Consider the following 19583-nt stretch of genomic DNA (forward strand, 5'->3'; position numbering starts at 1 on the left):
GAGGGTCAAACAGGAGGAGCGCACGTTAGTGTCATAATTTAAATATGGTGCAGCATCCATTTCACAGATCTTCATCAAATCTGGTGGAGACATCACTTATGAAAGAACGCACAAACAAGTCTAAGAATCTGATCAGATTCAAAGAGAAACAGGAAGTCGGCCATTTTGGTTTAAAGTAGCCATTTTGGGTTGTATTTCGCCAAACTGGTCCTAGGGACTTTGAGCAAATGAGGCCACATTAAAACAATGCATACCAGACATATGGACAATTATATTTTGCAAACCGTTTAACATTTGGCATAGAATGTGGGCGGAGCCTTGGAGGCTTGCCAAGCACCACGAAACCCAAATAACTTGACTCCACAAGGTCAGATTTCGACAATAATTGGAGTGTATGACGTATGTGACACCCTGAAGACCCATATGTATGGCATTTCCTCAATTAGGAACAGTGGCGACTACACAAATGCTTGGCACAAAAACCCACTGCTCTGAATCTATTGAATCGCTTTCACATTAAACAGCAGCAAAAACTGCTCCTCACCTTGTCCTTGTCATCACTTGGGTTGGGTTCTGATGACGACTACATTTTGATGCTGACGCCAATGGCACCACCAACTGGTGGAAATGTATATCTGCCGTAACTACGTTCTAAAATTTTTGATGGTGGGTTGGGACATCAGACAGGACATGATCACTCCATTTTTTTCTTTTTATCAGTTGTTGGTTAAAATAGGCATTAGTCACCGTAAGACTTATTTTTACGTCTGAAAATCTTAAATCTAGAATTTAGTTTGTGCTTATTGCTAGAAAAAGAAGTCTTAATTTCAGAAATGTTAATTTAAGATTACTTAGCAAGTACAATATAATTGACTTTCTGCATGGACAGATTATTTAGTTTGAAGTAGTTTTTCACAAAATGTAGTCTTTTTATCTTCTATTAGGCCAGTCTTTATTTGCCGTCTGTATGTGCCCTGTGATTGGCTGGTGACCAGTCCAGGGTGTACCCGCCTCTTGCCCAATAAGCTGGGATAGGCTCCAGCATCTCCCTGCGAGCATAATGAGGATACATGGCATACAAAATGGATGGATGGATGTTTGAACATTGAAAGCTCACTGCATTAGCTCATGGTATTTCTATGGAGTAAGCTGAGGGTATGGTGGAGCTGGGATGATGAAAGCAGACAACTCTGGAACTATATGACTCTATTGCCTTATTTGTGCTGAGGCAGCAGTGTGTGGACACAGGCGGCATGCTGAGCCCAGCACTACTGAAGCACAAAGACTTCAGGGCCTCAGGATACATAACCAACCAAAATTGAGGAAAATAAGACAGAAAGAGGAAAGATGACAAAGGCAGAACCAGGCAGGTATGCTATATACCGTACACAAGCTTCAATGTCACATGAGTGAGTTTGACAGGTGTCAGTCCACAAGACCCTGCCCCCCGACCCTCTGTTATTTATGCACACTTGCTCTCACTCATAGAGGACATCCAGTCCAGTACTGAGGAACATGGTCTACTGTCTGGTCTAGGAGGAAGGGTAGTGGTTGCCTCACGATTGGAGACTAATATGAGATTGCAGACAAAGGAGCGGCAGCAGGCTTAAAGTGACTTTTGAATGGACAAGGTACTGTATATTCAGGTCAATACACCAGTGTTTTACCTCGTACTCCGAGCTGTGTCAGCTTAACGTTTCCATTCAGCAGGTTGTTCAACCGGTGATGAATTATGTCAGCAGGTCAGCTGCTTTCATCAAGACAAACTCATCATTCAGGCCTGGCTTTAACTCACTCACAAGAAAATATTCATACAGCACAACAACAAAGGGTGATTTGCTAAGAAAATGCTCCAAGGATATATGCACATGTCTTTTTGGGGCAGGTTGAAATTCAACCATCCCCATCCCCACCCCCCCGACCCCCCCCACGTTGGATCGGTAAATAGGTAAATAGCTACATCCAGACAGGAATGCACAACAGGAAAATGATGTAATACGTAACGCACACCTACATGTGGCTCTGGAAACAGATACACAGACAGAACCATGTGACAACAAAACCAAAGAAGAAAAAAAAAGTCCATTGTCTTCCATTTTCCTCTTGTCCGGATAACTCCGAACATCAGCAATGGAGCTGTGGCACAGCCAGTCACAGGCGCCATCTTGCTACCTAAGAATGCCTAATGACATATTAGAGTTTTTCTCCATTGGTTTGGCTCATTTCTTGAACCAGACATTCTCAAAACTCTAAGACCACTTGGCACAAAAAAGGCACAACAACTTAGATCACTTAGATCACGAAAGTTCATATCTCTCCCAAAACTTTTCACTCATGTTTCAAAGCTAATTCCTTTATCATAAAAATAGTCAGCACCCCAAAATCTCAATTGCTTTGGGTCATTTCCTGAAACAGACTGGACTTTCTCAACACTCTTTTAGCAAAATAGCTCATATCTTGTCCAAAACACTTCACTCAGACCAAGGGCTCTACTTCCGTAGAGCAGGCGCGGTGCACCTGCCCTGGGTGTGGCCAAACACAATTTGCAATTTTCGTGAGCAGCAAAGTTCGGCCCAGTGCAACGCACTCACGCCTCCATCCCACCGATCGGCGCAAGTGGCAAAGAAGGAGGAGAGAAGGCATGAGGGGTGTAATCTTAACCAATCAAATAAAGGCCTCCCACTGGACTGCGCATCACAGGCCACAATGCCCGCCACCATGTCGACCACCTCTGCTCCTGACAGTCACATTAAACACAGCAGCAGGCTAATGCATCGTGCTTGTGATCCACCTGCATTCATGCTCTGTCGTCGCAAAATAGGAGAACCTTTGATGGTATACTACGCATATATATGCATGTACTCCATCTTTTCAGATCACGGTAAGAATAAATATCGGGACCAGCTCTATGCTAGCGTAATGGGGGGGCAACACCCCCCTAAATAAAAGACTTGTCCCCCCAAATGAAAAGTTTAGAAGTGAAAACTGACACAGGACAGCTCCACTAATCTCTCATCTTTGTGGCCACATTTTTTTTCTCTCTTTTTTACTCTTTGAATGAGATTTGTAAGATGAGATAAGGCGATGAGAATACATACCGTATTTTCTGGACTATAAGTTGCTCCGGAGTATAAGTCTCACAAGGCCAGAAATGCATAATTAGGCAGAAAAAACATAAATAAGTTGCACTGGAGTATAAGTCCCATTTTTTGCGGGTAATTTATTTGACAAACTACTTGACCAAAACAGACATTACGTCCCCTTGGAAGGCAGGTTCTAACAATAAAATAATAGAGAACAGGCTGAATAGGTGTAAGATATGCTAACACAATGCTTATTCAGCTACACAAAAAATAAACATGAACAGAAAAGGTGTCCAGTGTTTATGTAACATAAACACTTTTTTCATGTATAAGTCACTCTGGATTATAAGTCACAGGAACAGCCAACCTATGAAAAAAAGTGTGACTTATAGTCTGGAAAAGATGGTACTTTGTATCACATGCCGTCGCTGTTTGTGGTTGGCTGAAAAATGTGTACACATTAGTTGGTATCATACTTTTAGCTGCCGTCACAACCCAAAGAGTGATTCAGAAAACCCATAGCAAGAGGAGAGACCGCACCTATTTATTTGTACTATGTATTGTATTATGTATAGTACAACTGTGATAATCATATAAGGGGATATTTACAACATAGATGAGAAGGTAATAAAACAATACATGGACATAATACGGTAACAGGAGCAAGGGAGGGTTGTGCAGTATCACAAGATTTGTCACAGGATGAGTGGAATGTATACTGACCGGAATTAGGTCAAATGTGAAAAAGAAAGAAAAGAAGAGAGAAAAAAAAGTAACGGTAATGGTAATACAATAATAGTACAGTGTCACATAATTGTGCTGTATTGGTGAGAGAAAGAGGTAAAATACATGTATAAGTATCATAAGAAATATAATAAGTATAATAAGCAAGGGTAAATTAAGTTGCATTAAATTAAACAAAGGGCTGCACGGCGGTCTAGTAGTTAGCGCGCAGACCTCACAGCTAGGAGACCTGAGTTAAATACCACCCTTGGCCATCTCTGTGTGAAGTTTGCATGTGTGGACAATGCATGCGTGGTATTCCAAAAACATGCTAGGTTAATTGGCCACTACAAATTGTCCATAGGTATGAATGTGGGTGGGAATGGTAGTTTGTCTATATGTGCCCTGTGATTGGCTGGCCACCAGTCCAGGGTGTACCCCGCCTCTCGCCCAAAGACAGCTGGGATAGGCTCCAGCACCCCCTGGGACCCTCGTGAGGATAAGCGGTAGAAAATGGATGAATGAATGAAAAAATACTAAATAAAGAATGCTAATTAACAAATTAATCATAATAAAAAAAATGTAAAGATTGTGCATCGAGTCTCAACATCACCCCTCCCCCCCAATCCTGGTTGTGATTTTGTCCCCTTTCCCATGTTTCTTCCTGCTGTGTTGTGCATTATGGTAATGGTAATGATTTTATTTCATTTGAACATGCATCAGATTCCAATTGAGTGCATCCCATAATCAGTTCACAGTTCCACATGTCCAAAAGGAGTAGGAAGAAGCAAAGCTTATTAAATCCTACCCCTCCATCTGGTACTTTTACAATCAGTAACTGTTACATTTGTTCACTTCCTGCTTTCCATGATACATTTTAAGTTTTTTTTTTATTTTTATGTTTTTATTTTCAATGTTTTTATTTTTGGTCCCGTACCGAAGTAGGAGGTGATATGACCATCCAATGACATAATGGGTACCATAGTAAGTGTCAATATAGTGATATATATAGCACATCATGACTGGTTCAAGACTCTTCATCCTTGTATTTAGCAAACATCAACTGCTTGTATTGTTTCTTGAATTGGCTCATCGTTGTGCATTGTTTGAGGTCCTTACTCAATCCATTCCATTGTTTGATTCCACATACTGAAATGCTATGGCTTTTTAACGTAGTCCTAGCATATAAGTGTTTCAAATGTACTTCTTCCCTGAGAATTTTGGAGACATTTTTAGCTAATTGGTTGCCTTATGCATTATTTTAGCTGTTTGAAGATGAACTATATCAGCAAGTGTAAGTATTTGTGATTTTAGAAATAAGGAGTTAGTATGTTCTCTCGAGGCGGCATTATGAATTATCCTTACTGACCTTTTTTGCAGTACATTTAGCGAGTGAAGATTGCTTTTATAGTTATTAGCCCATATTTCCACACAATAAGTAAGATACGGTAGAACCAGAGAGCAATAAAGAGTGTGGAGTGATTTCTGATTGAGAACAAATTTTGCTTTGTTCAATACTGAAATATTTCTGGCCACCTCATGTTGTATATTTGAAATATAAAAATAAGCATTGCTCTTACCCATGTTTTCATGTGTGTGTGTTTCTTTTTTCTTCTCCCGTTTGTATGGCTGTGCATGTGTAGTGCATTAAAAAGTGTCTGGGAGACAGACGGGGCCACCTTTGGTCAGCTCAGCGTATAGGGGGAATGCCGAAGGGATACCGGACCCGGACCCAAAGCAGGCCGGATACACCACATGGAAACTTGGGGGGGGGGGGGGGGGGGGGGGGTGTAACAAAAAAATATATATATATGTATATTAGGTTTTGATATTTATTAGGAAAGTCTATTTGTGTGGTATCTCCTAGAAGACCCAGTGATGGATTTAATGGGACCCCACAGCCCAAAATAGTTGAAAGCTTAATTACTGATGACTAGGGAGTGGTCTATTTATAGGAGGTCAAGTCTATTCCAGGGTGCTGGAGAGGGTACGACTTTTGGTCGAACCTCGGCTACAAGAGGTTCAATGCGGTTTTCGTCCCGGTCGTGGAACACTGGACCAGCTCTGCACCCACTTGAGGGTTTGCCTAACCAGTCTACATGTGCTTTGTGGACTTGGAAAAAAACATTTGACCGTGTCCTTCGCGGCGTCCTTTGGGGGGTACTATGGCAGTACGGGATGGGTGGCGCAATACTAAGTGCCATTCAGTGCTTGTACAACCGCTATTTGCGGACGATGTGTTCCTGATGGCCTCTCGAAGTGTGACCTTCAGCATTTATTGGGACGGTGTGAAGCTTCTGAGATGAAACTCCAAATCAGAGGCCATGCTTCTCAGTCAGAAAAGGGTGAAGTGCTCCCTCCAGGTTGGGAATGGGGTGTTGCCCCAGGTGGAGGAGCAGCATCAGGAGCAATCTTTCCCAAGATACTTGGACCTGATCAGGGCAGGACACAGGATTGAACCCGCAAACTTGGTGTTGGAAGATGACCACTCCACCAACAGAGCCATGCCTTTCTTAACTAATGTTCTGGGATAGCGTCCAGCATGCCAGCGACCTTTGTGAGGATAAGCGGTACAGAAAATGGATGGAAGGTGCATACTGCAACATTTTGAGAGGGGATATTTTAGCACGCTCAGTCGCCCATATGAAAGATTGCAGTTAAACAGTGGCTCGGTAGTTGCCAGGAATCAATAGTTTAATAGTGTAACTAATCAGCTTCGCATCAGGCATACTAGTATTAGCCATAGGAAGGGACCAGCCCATCTTAGACGAGGAAGGAGCAGTTCCAGAGCATCCAGGTGACCACAGGTGGGGAAGAGATTGGATGACCATCTACTTCCTGTATGTGACATGCCAGGTCACCAACTGTGCCGAGTCATCAGCTCATCTCCATGGGAAAAGCCCCTCATTAAAAAGAGTCCCTCCAGAGGACATTGTGCTGATCGAAGAAAGGCAGTGAAAATGGCCAACACCGTTCTTACAGAGGCACAATAATCTTCTGGGCAGTGATAATTCACCCCCCCCCCCATCCCCAAACTGGATGCGTGACACCCTGATTCACTGCAAGTAATTGCACTCACAGCAGGTCCACTGCAACCTTCTTCAGCGTCATTGGCCATTCCCCTTCCATCGCCATTCCCCATTCCCCATTCCCCATTCCCGTCATCACCGTCATCTGCCAAGGGAGGACAATTCAACTGAGAAGGAAGCAAAACGGAAGCAGAACGATATGGCTTCACAATGTCCATTTCCTTTTTCCACAATTTTCCCCTCACGTCACAAATGTCACCCACTGAACACTGACCTCTCATACGTTGCCCTGTCTCAGTAACGTGTGAAATGTTTAGAACATGGAAGGTTTTTAACTCTAAAACACATTTAGATGGGTTGTGCTGGGGAATAATCCCAGATTTGGTATCAATCTGATGTTGTAAATACAAGTTAAGTATATCGAAATTGATACTTGGTTTCCTCAAATTAAACTTCCTAATTGACTATAGTCTTTTTCTCTGTTGCTAGACAGGACAGTGCTCTGGCGTCAGCTGCGTCTGAAAAAAAAGTTAAGACTGATTCTTACCGTTGTACCATACGGCTGCCGGAGACGGAGCTGCACTACACGGACCTATAGTGTGAGCCTACCACAGGGGTTTAAATCTTGCGGAATGCTTCTGGCGGAAGTTGACATAATGCTCTGGTGGGGTAGACATAAGATGATGGCACCAATTAGAATTCAAACAAATATATTTAGCAAGCCTTTGGTGATTTTCTGTTATTGGGACATGTACATCTTACTTAAACGTTTGTAGACACCAAGTATTTAGTATGTAGTATTTAGTATATAGTATTTTTAGCTGAGCGCTTAGAGCCTCTGGAAATTGTCCAGACCTGAGGTGACCTCAGAGGACTAATTATTTCTAGGACTATGTCCACTAACCTAGAGCAGTGCACCACTGAAGAGCAAGTAAACATCCCAAGTTACGTAGAAAGTTACAACAAACTGTGTGTTTCCAAATACAAAGTAGACGTTATTTCCCCACACTCACAAAGGAAAGGAGGTGATGAGTATGACTGCTTTATTTGTATGCTGCATGGACGTGTTGGGGGTGATAATCAGTTCCAGGCACCGAGGGTTGACCAGTATCAATTCATTAAAGCTGAGGAGCGAGTGCAGGAGCTTTGTCCCAGATTACGCCACAGAAACTCTACCCCAGCCCCAGTTGCCCTGAAGAGGGCTGACGGGCAGTTGAGGAAAGATTGTGTGTGTGTGTGTGTGTGTGTGTGTGTGCACGTGTGTGTAAGGCAGAGGGGAGCGGCGGGCAGCAGGATTACTGGGGGGGTTCAGCTGTTTATTATTCCAATTCTATCTCTAACAGCTGAAAATTGGAGAATTAGGCGGCAGCCCTGAGCAACCCGGGGTTCAATGCAGCGGGGTTAAACCACCGTCGCACAGCTCCACACACTGACAGTGTATGCACATACACACACCACAGAGGTCAACCGCAGAACTTAACAGACACATCACATTTAACGCTCCTGAGTGATAAGACACTTGCAGGGCTTTACTTTGATGAATAGCTTTCCACGTCAGACTTTAGTGATGGCTCTGCTGAAATGCTCCTCTCACACACTGCAGGTATGTGGAGTGTGACAGTCTATGGCCACGTCCATGCATGCTGGAGAGGGATATGTGACACTGGCTCAGAAACATGAACTTTCCATGGCATGCAAGTATGTGGTCAGAAGGAATGGAAACAGGTCTTCAGCCAATGGAGGACCCTTTGATAAAACTAGAGTTTAACTGGACCCAAAGCTGTTTTCTATCACAATCATCCGTTTAATTTTGGAATGTGGGGCACCAAGGCATTAAGAGATGGAACTAAAACTAGGTAAGCAACTGTAAAGGGGATTGTTTCACACCGGGGAATTACAATAAACCAATTCCTAAGTCAGATCTCATTCAAGATACAAAGGTATTTTTCTAGTGTGCACACAAATATGATCAGACAGCATACCAGAGCGCCCCCCCCCCCTGTAGGCCGTTAGATAGAGCAAGGATGTGAGATCTGATATCAGTGGTGGTCATTTGAGCCGCAAGTAGAGATGGAAGGACTGAAATACAATACATACCAAGACTGACTCAGTTGGTTTAAACCAGTGGTTCCCAAAGTGGGGTACCCCCAGGGGTACGTCAATTGCCACAGGGGGATATTTGAATAAAAATGAAACAACAATAAGCGCCTGCCACAGAATTACGAGATTGTATATATTTATGTATTTCAGATACTATTAAGAAACGGGTAGTTGTTTTTTTAGAGTTGGGACACCATGGAAAGATTCCAGTCAGATCATCTACACTTCATGCTCAACAAGCAGAATCTAGTTGCAAGTTACCGCTGCCTTCAAGTACACTTGTTGCATATACCACTAGTGCAATTGAAGACAATCATGTTTACCGTAGTACCATAAATGATTTTACACGTGATGCAATCCAGCCAATCTATTTTCCCTCAGCAATAAATGTAACAAATTAGTAAACAATAATTGGTATACACAGTATGATGTGTGCTGCAGCCGCTGTCCTATCAACCAAATAAGTTTGATAAAAAATGATAAGTGATGCAAAAGAGACCCTTGCTTGCTGAGGCAAGTTGTGTGTTGATGGTTAACGTGGCTGACATTAATTTGCAAAATCGCTTACATGATGATGAAGACTATTTCCCTAAATGGTGGTATGCATTTATTCACTGCAAATAGGTCAAATGCAAATTGCATAAAATATTATTATTATTTAAAACATGTTAACTTAACTACATGTAAAATGAAAATATCTGTGGAGTTTAGCCTTTATATAAATTTATTTTATACATGTTCTAATCATGAATGTGAGTGTGGTATGAATGGTTGTTTGGTTCCCAATAAAGTCATCGCTGGCCCATTCATCTCATTTTAGCCCTAGCAGAATCAGTTGTGTCTTGCCAAAATGGGTTTGTGCTCACATTTTGTTCCCTTGAAGTGTCCTTTTATATCAGCATTGTCATACGGTAGACAGGCGCCGCCATTTTTTCTCTCGCCAATTTCGCTTACTTGTCTGCAGGGTTACAAAGTGAGTGGCAAGAATATCCACTTATTGTTTTTATTTGCATTTCTGTTTTCGACCGGGGTCACCAACCTTTTAGAAACCAAGTTACTTCTTGGGTCCTGATGAATGCTAAGGGCTACCAGTTTGATACACACTTCTCAAATAGACAAGTTGCCTTTAACTATATGTTATTGGGAATAATTAATGATATTCATCTACCCTACTGCAATGTTTATAAAGCTAGCAGTTAGCAACATAACATCTCAGCTATAATCAGTACACTAAACACACTGAAATAGCATGCTAACAATATCTATTAGTGGCAATGCTAACTTAGCTCAGCAGTTAGCAACATAACATCTCATAACATGCTAACAATATCTATTAGTGGCAATGGCTAACTTAGCTCAGCAGTTAGCAACATAACATCTCAGCAATAAGAAGTACACGAAACACACTAAAATAGCATGCTAACAATATCCATTAGTGGCAATGGCTAACTTAGCTCAGCAGTTAGCGACCAGCTTGGTATCTGAATCCCAACACACTCCAATATGACGGTGCCAACAGCGTCTAGCATTGAAGGAATGAGAAATAACCTGGTTACTCACGTTTATAAGCCACACTGTTAGTTGAACATCAAATGTTACGACAACTCTGAAACCTGCGCGGCTGCCCTGGTGCATTCAGGTGCCCATCTAGTGTCGTAAATGGGATCTGCGTTTAATCATGTTCACTTAAAGCAGCGAAAGAGAATGGACACTAGTAAACCAGACTTTTGTTGAAATGTTCAAAGTATTTTTACATATTTTGTAATTTCCCGTTTACATGTAATTGTGATCTAAACAGGAATGACAACGAAAAAATGTCAGCAGCTTACAGGTAATTGGTGCTATTTGACTGATTTTTAGAACAGGCTGGTGGGAGACTCACCTGGTGCAAGAGGGCACCGTGTGGGTGACCCCTGATTTAGACCACACATGCACGCATAATAAAGACATTATGTGATGTTCGGGGTGTCAGTGAACGCATCTTGCGATCCGTGTAGTGAGGAAGTGTTGCGATGACAAACGGGCTAGAGACGTGTTTGTGTTGAGAGTTGAGATACATAAACGGTGTTTGAATATCACTGCTGTTGATGTGTTCATTTCAGAATAAAGTTATAAAGAGGCGACAGAGTCTGTGGGACTCTTGGGGGGGTGTGGGGGGAGGGGCTACACTGTGCACCATGATGCATGCATTACTCTAAAAAAAAATGTAACATAATTAATGAAATAAATTACCACCGTTAAGGCGTTATTTTTGATAAGGGAGGACGTGCCTGCTGCACAAGTTTAATGTAAAATGTAGCTCCCTTATTATTTCATAATTGAGCCCAAATATTTCATGTGGATTTTTCTCTGCACAAAATCCAAGTAGCAGCCAGCCTAAACCTTAGGAAAGGGAACGAGTTTCCCTTTTGTGTGAATGTCACAGACTGCAGTAGTTTTTGTTGGTCCATTGGTCCCTCTATTTTCTTATAGCTCTTATTTCTATAGCTCCCCATCAACCTCTGTTGATGGGGAGCTAATGGCATTTCTCCACTCCTTATTAAACCTTTTCTCCAGGGTGGAACTCGTGCCCAGTGTTCAGGGAAATAGGGGTAACCGAGCGAGACAAGGCTCACTGGGGTGTCTTTTCTAAAAGTGTCCAGCTACACGGAGAAGACCTGGACAAAGCCAGAGCTTGGTGAAAGCTGTCTGTTGTCCATCTAATCCTCACCATGGCCCCGTCACCAGTGACGACGCAAACCTGAACAATAGGCTCTTTCAACAGTTGTTCTCTTCACTGACACGCCGACAGAACAACAATAGAAAAAGACACTTCAGGAATAGAAAACCGCATCCATGATCACACATGCTTTCTTCACAAACCACAGGGGATGAAAATTGCATCTGTACATGACTGTCTGAAGTAAATAAGAGTTTTGTCCTGAGACAAAACATAAATGTGAAGCCACAGGCACCTTCTGTAGAATCATCTTCCATGTCGCCACTGATGAATGCAATAAACAGAAGCCCAGGATGGCTACTGGTACCGGACCAAAGGGTGAAACAGGCGTCATCGGGTGATCTGCAATAAAATGAGATCAACCTCGTGTCTACTTTGTGTTGCTTTTTCCTTCTCTTTGAGCACATTTTCCAACCGACAGAAAGGGAAGAGGAATGTTTCCATTTCAGATGCCGAAGCCCTCCTTCTCTCATCTTCCTCCAGCCTGATTCCATATTAAACTTGTAATAGCATACGACCCTACCAGGCACCATTCTCATTCAGGAGGGCCATGTTATATGAATGAGATTTGATAAAATGCCAATATTTATGCACATATATTCGCATTCATTCATGGCAGCCGCTTGAGAAGTAAGGGAAGAGCAGCTGTCATTTCCTATATCAAATTATACAGAGGAACACACAAACAAGTGCATGTACACACCACAACCAGACACCAAATGTGCCACAGCAGCACACCGTCCTGATGGAGCCGGCCAGGACGGTCCAGTCCAGCCAGCTGCCCACTCACCTACAGCTACACTTGGAGGAAAAGGAAGGTCATCTGTCAGTGGATGAACTAGGCTGTGGCCATTTCACATCCCCAGGAGGTCTGCCGAGGCAGGAGAGACATCTCTGAAGGACACTTTCTCTCCTCTCCTGTGCTCTAATTCAATCTTACTGACAGGGTAGCAGTAAGCGAGTGTTTGCTAGCCGCGTAATCTTAGTGTAATTGAGTTCCCAATCAGCCATCCATCAATAATGCATCTGGTTGACAATCTAGCTTGGAGAATCACATTGCTCAGGCCGTGCACTCAGGGAAGAGCCTCACTACTAAAGCAGACCAGGGGGAGATATCAGATAGGAACATCTCCCAAGCCTCTTCATCTGGCGTCACCCAAACAGCAGCTAGGACAGATAGACGTGGTGGCGGGTTTGCCGGGTAAGGAACACCAGTGTTGGTGAAGACAAACAGGGATTCTTGAATGACTGGAAGTCACAAATGTTGAAGGTTTTTTTTTTTTTTTTTAGACAAGTCCTTCAATGCTGTCCGTCGTCAATTGTCGGTAATGGAAAAGTTTCAAGGGAAATGTCAAGAGACATGATGGCGTAAAGCGCCTTCATAAAGCCTCTGTGTTGTATAAAGCCCTCTTGAAAGATTGAATGTACATAGAGATCCAAGTCCGCCCACATGTGCCTCACTTTTCAATTGCCAGCGCATGCCAACACATCAATTAGTGACCACAGTCCTCCAAGGTTAAACTGTACAGCTGTCTGAATGATTTTCAATTATATAGCCAGGAAGCTCCCCAACAGCTTGCTAGCTCCCGCCACCCCCCGGTATCACAGGGTCATTTACAATACTGAATATCTCCCACAGATCGCAGCCTCCACATTGTTATCTCTATTTTCACTTCCAATCTGAGGGCCTTGCTTGCCTGCTCCTTGAGGTATTGCTGTTTACGTTCCTTTATGTTATGGATCAACAGTCTTTGAAAATCGGTGTCCCTTTATATGGAATAGTACATTAAACATTGGTTTATAAGTTTGTGTACTCCTCTTTTCCTTTTGAATACTTTCAATCACAAATCATTTGTGATAATCCAAAGCTTTTACCTTGTGGGTGGCTCCCTATATCCCCGCCGTGCCGTCCCTTTACCCTTGGGCCTGTAAGATTAATGGCTCATTTAAATCCTCATTACAGCAGCACATTATCCATCCAGCCAGCAAATACTGTACACTCCCCACAAAATAAATCACATCATGAAAACATTAATCAATCTCCATAAGAGTCTGTACATAATCTATTTGATAGCAAAGATTATGACAAAGGTTTTATGCAGAGAGCAGCAAATTAGTGTCACTCACAAGGAGGGCCAGACTCTAGTAGCTGTGGAGCTCCTGATTTATCGTGTAATGAATGCAATGAATCTGTGAGAGGAGAATGTTCTGGGTATAATGTCACTGAGGATCTATCTCAGCAATCAGAGCTCTGTAGTTGATTGTTTTGCTGGGCTGGTTTGACCCCAACATACCACCAAACACTGGTGCCTGCCCAAGCAATTTGAGAAAAACAATTCTTTACTGGACAGTTTTGTGACAGTGTAGGTTCCAGAAAACGGTGAATTGCAAGGTGGGTTTATGCCACAATATAACACGGTTCCCACCTAGAGGTTAATTCAATCCACTTTAAGGCTGCTGTCAGGCTCAGGTCTGCAGTGTGACATTGCCAGTGAGAGGTAATTACATTTTGGCCCACTCCGGCGACTCAGCGTCTATTCAGAGGTTGCAGTCACTGGTCCCCTCCTATAGACGACAGCCACCGAAGGAATGTCCACTGCTGGACAAACTTCTTGCACAATGGTCATTTTACACACTTTACACCAACATTCAGCCATGTTTGAACGACTGCGGAGGGAAAATCCCATGTTATATTTCACAATATCAGAGGCTTTACATGCTACTTTTTTGTCATTCTTGTTGACTGAAGGGGCGTACATGGTGAGAACTCTGCTGACAATACCACAATTTGTAACTATTTTATTTATTCTTTTCTGACAACACTTCACAAACATAAGACCAGCCTGCTGACACCCTCAACCATCCTCAACTCAGATAGGTAAAAGATTAGGGATGAGTACACCACTGTATGTATCTGTTCACCCATCTAAATTATCTGTGTGGGCGGGGCTTAAATCTGCATATTATTTTATGTCTGGAGTTGACGGGGATTGATAAGAAGTTGCTATATGTATTTATTTATGTCTTTATTATTCAGCTATACGCGTACTGTGTATGTGTGGAAGTGAGCCTTGAGATTTTTTGATATTTGTAATTATTTGGGATGTGTGAAATTGTGATTCGTGCCAACATGGCAAACAGGGAAATCATTTGTCAGCCTTGTTGACTGTATTTTTCTCAAAAGCACGCCAACTCTTTACTTAACTGTTCCCAGCAACCAGCTGGAACTACTTTCCTCAGCCCCCAAATCTGACCAGAACTGGGCTCAGGACAAGGAGTAACTGTTGACAGACTTCACTGCTTATGGGGCTGTCATACAACTTTGTGTCAAAAAAATCTGAACTATCCCTTTACCACAGGTCATTCAAAATGATGACATAACAGTCTTACTGATCACTTACACACATACACCGTATACATATAGCTGAATAATAAACAATCAATTCAGCAGCTTAACCTTTGATTAATCCATCCGACTTCAAACAATGTACTGATTTAAGCCCAACGGTTGAAACCATGCCCACTTCGGGGTTATGCCCCACCCACTCCGAGTACAGCTATGGGTACAGATCATTTGAGAAAGTGATACAGTGAACAGGTAGTGATGTGCTCATCCCTAGTACCTATATATTTTACATTTACACGGCCATCTCACTTTCTACTATTTGCGGGTGGTCTAAGATGTAACCCCTGCGAGATGGTGGTCTGAGACTATAAAAAGTGGGGATGCAATCTGAAAAGTTTTCATTCAATTCATGATTGAATTCTGGTAATCCAAAGGCAATCCCATGGCTTTACCCAGCAGCCTGAAACATGCATCCAGATGCGTCTCTGCAATTCATGTACACCAGATGTGCAGTAAAAAGCATAATAGGCATAGAAATATTTATTTGACAGTGCATTTCCAAACATTAATAGCACACTTATGAGAAGGCTGAGCACATCATCAGCCATGTCAGAAGAAGTGACAGATGACACACGTGGGGCCAGCCCCTCCATTAGCACCGTTGCATTATTGAACAATGAAATGTAACTATGCTACTTTGAGGTAAAAAGGACATTTGCCCGCCATTTTTACAGTCTCTCTGCAGTCTGGAAGAGCACCTGACCACAAAGTTTGCAATAGATTTCCAGCTTTGCTGATGCTCTCAGTTCATGCGTGGCCATGTTGTACTTGTCCATTGTGTACTATTGATTGGGCTCTGGTGAAACTTGTGACTAAAGCTTAGTCCTGTCCCTGCAGAATAAATCACTGTATTGACCCCTTCGTTATCAATAAAGGTAATGACAAACATCTGGCCCCACCTTTAATGGAATCGACAGAGTCTTCCTGGCAGCAGCCCCACATCGGCCGCGCATAGATTGCCTTGATCTTTCCAGCAGGGACCCTCTCTTAATATGCAAATGGGATGGGACAAATGCAATTGCCATCTAAAGCGAAGCAATACTGCCATTGAATAAGGAGCTGAAACTCTCCATAAGCACCATTCTAAATACCTCTGATTGTGTGCTGACAGTCAACCTGTTAATAGTGATCTTTGTATTCCGACAAGGATCCCTGACACAGTGTATCCATGTCACTGGAAGAATAAGGGAAAAGATCAAATCAATGGTCACTTCACAAAGGTCCAGAGGTGCTGAGCTGGACCTTTGGAGCAGCCTGCAAAGGCAGCAGATTGTCCCGTGTGTCCTGGCTAAGTCAAGCAAGGACTTCTCCGCAACATTTTACTAGCATAACTTTCCGCACCACTGCTTCCATATGTAAAAATGGGCTGCAACAAATGCGTGGCTCAAATAGGAGGCATTAGCGCTATGAAAGTATACTTCATTTCCTTCTAACCTTGGGATTGATTGGTGTCTGAAAGAAGGATTACATATCTTTTTGTGTTTTCACGCAGACGCAGAGCTTGGATGGGTTTTCATAGAAGTTCTTCATATTGAAATGGCAGCAATATTACTGGGGGCAGAAAGCAAATACATACTAGGCAGTGAGAAGAAAATCAAATGAGCTGCGTGAGCTGCAGTGTAATAGTGAATGACTCAGAATTGCACCCTATTGACAATATTGAATTCCTAAAGGTACTGCAACAGCAAGCAATTACTGCTCTCTATCACATACAATTTGAAATAACATAATTCCGACCTAATGGAAATGTTACAGCTGACATTTTGCTTCAAAGAACACACTAGACTAATGTTCAAATCAGTGGTATGCAGTCAGGGCCAGCGAAGCCTTATCTGTTGGCCTAAATACTATCAGAAGCACTGACCTATATTTAAACATATTTAGTCCATGAAATGATATTTATTTATTTATCACCAACAGTTGGTGGTGTGTCTCTTGGATGCACTGTTTACAGTGCTCTTTTTGTCCAATTAGATTCCAGCTTCTATGTTTTGCCATGTCAATGTAATCTGCCCAGCGCCTTCAGAATCAGAAGCGCTGGCCCGTGTCACTTAAACACTATTAGCAATGGGGCAATGTTTCTTCTTCAGACTTCAGAGTCACCTTGAAAGGCCAGCTAGCAGGCTTAAATTAACATCAGCATTTTTAACATCAGTCCTGGTTGAAAAGCCCATACAAGCTTAACACTCAAAGTTACCATTGTGTTTTAATGCATCATCACATCAACAGCCCACAGCACAGCGCAAATTGACTCTGTTCCGACACTAAGAAAGATATGGTGTAGCCACCATTTTGTGTAGGTTATATAAACAAATAAGTGAGTTGATGTGGAACCTTGGTTAGCATACACCCTGTGAGCGTGTTTTTCAGATAGCGTCACAAATTTAGGCCAAAATATTGCCTCACTTTGCATACATAATTCCACTGTATGAATCCAAATGTCTTCTTAATATTTTTTTTCAAAAATGTCTTTGTTTGCAGCAGCCTATTAGTTTGCTACTCCATGGAAACAGGAAACGGGCAGCGAGGTCAGCAGGGACACCATCTTTTGTGTTATTTATAGTGTTTCGAACCTTCTTTATCAGAATAAAGACACTTGCAACTTTCTTTGGCTCCATTTTGGGTTATTTTGCAGCTGCGAACAAAACAAAAGCGAAGACTAATTCAAGAAATGGCAAACCACAAAGGTGGTGTCCTTGTTGATTTTACCGTCACATTGTGTCTTTGGCAACAATCACATTTGATTGGCTGAGAGTACGGCTAAAGTTCAGCATTACAAGCAATTTTCCAACTGACTTTATATCACCAGCAAGCAAGTACCGTTTTGTCGGGAAGCACAAATCCAAGGAAATACAGCTATAATAGGTACAGCTTCTGGAAGATCTAGAACGTTTTCTCTGCATTATTGTGTGTAGCTGCTCTAAAGGAGTCAAAAAATGAGCATAATAGGTCCCTTTTAATAACAGCCCACAAAGTTTGATCAGTGCCTCATAAAACCTTTCCTCTAGATATTTATCATGGGCTTTGACTTCATTTAGTAGATGGGCTTCAGTCCAATAAGAGAGTGACCAATAAAGCAGAGACACGCAAAGACGACACAGTGAGGGGAAAACATCAAGATTTACAAGTATAATTTCATTATGAGAGGGCTTAGGGCTTATTGTGTCTAAGATCAGCTTGTCCAAATCCCAAGGGACATGCTTTCATTTCCCTTGGAAATGAACACCTAGTGTGTATTCCAATACTATGGCTACTCCAAATTCAACTAAAAGTCAGACCAACTACTACGGCAATGCGAGGCTGCTTGTCAAGACATTCAAATGACATCATAGCCCTTAAATGTAAATGTCCATGTGATGTCTTCAGATGCAGACGGCATGGTTCCGGCAACAAATCAGCACCAAATGAATTTGTGATCGAATTATTTGGAGTGTAAAATGTTGAAGTAGTTTCATTTTTTTGAAGTGGAAGCAAGAGAGCTCAGAACCCTCCAGTTCCCTGCCAATCCTGTTACTGCCGGGATTTGTTCTGCTCTCTCTATAAAAGATTAATCCTCCAGGAAAAAGAATGGACTTGATTAGCTAGACAGCAATTTAATGGGATTGTCAGCAGGCCTACAATAAATCAGCTTTTGTGATTAAATGGGATGTATGTCTCCAAATCAATAAATATTGAATGTTCTCCCTTTGTTCCAAAGGAAAACCAAGGCGAGAGAAGCAAAGCCAAAATTTCCGGTGGGCTAATGACCTCTGCTGTGGCGAGAAGCAGTTTACATAGTCAGTGGAGAGGTGGGGAAGGAGGGTGTTGAACAGGGAACCGAGAGAGGTGGCCAGAAATATTTCAGTATTGAACAAAGCAAAATTTGTTCTCAATCAGAAATCACTCCACACTCTTTATTGCTCTCTGGTTCTACCATATCTTACTTATTGTGTGGAAATATGGGCTAATAACTATAAAAGCAATCTTCACTCGCTAAATGTACTGCAAAAAAGGTCAGTAAGGATAATTCATAATGCCGCCTACAAGTACATTTGTACATTTGAAACACTTCTATGCTAGGACTATGTTAAAAAGCCATAGTATTTCAGTATGTGGAATCAAACTATGGAATGGATTGAGTAAGGACCTCAAACAATGCACAACGATAAGCCAATTCAAGAGACAAGCATACAAGCAGTTGATGTCTTGAACCAGTCATGATGTGCTATATACTACATATATCACTATATTGACACTTACTATGGTGCCCATTATGTCATTGGATGGTCATATCACCTTCCTACTTCGGCTAGACTGTCTCTTCTCTTTGTGAGTCAAGTCAAACACTTGGCCAAAGAGCCAGGCTTTGTTTATTAGTGGGGAATGAGATGGTGTGGAAAAACAAATTCTGACCCCGCACACCGATGGAGAACCGCCCCTGCCCATGAAGAAGATGAATATGAGAAATGGCCATAGATCATAACACCAGGTTAAATACTAAATAATACTGATCATTTGGTGTTTTTCTTCAACAGCCATGCATT

The 19583-nt window shown here is 42.2% G+C and overlaps 1 protein-coding gene across 1 annotated transcript in view; it reads right to left on the reverse strand.

The window, feature by feature from the left end:
* The window catches only part of fignl2 (fidgetin like 2), a 32248-nt gene extending 21673 nt beyond the window's left edge, over window positions 1-10575 (reverse strand). The window contains exon 1 of the mRNA XM_058085604.1: window positions 10496-10575. The gene's annotated coding sequence lies outside the window, so the exon portion shown is untranslated. The remainder of the gene's footprint in view (window positions 1-10495) is intronic.
* Window positions 10576-19583: the final 9008 nt, after the last annotated feature.

The sequence above is a fragment of the Doryrhamphus excisus genome, chromosome 10 (genome assembly GCF_030265055.1).
Source record: "Doryrhamphus excisus isolate RoL2022-K1 chromosome 10, RoL_Dexc_1.0, whole genome shotgun sequence".
NCBI lineage: Eukaryota > Metazoa > Chordata > Actinopteri > Syngnathiformes > Syngnathidae > Doryrhamphus > Doryrhamphus excisus.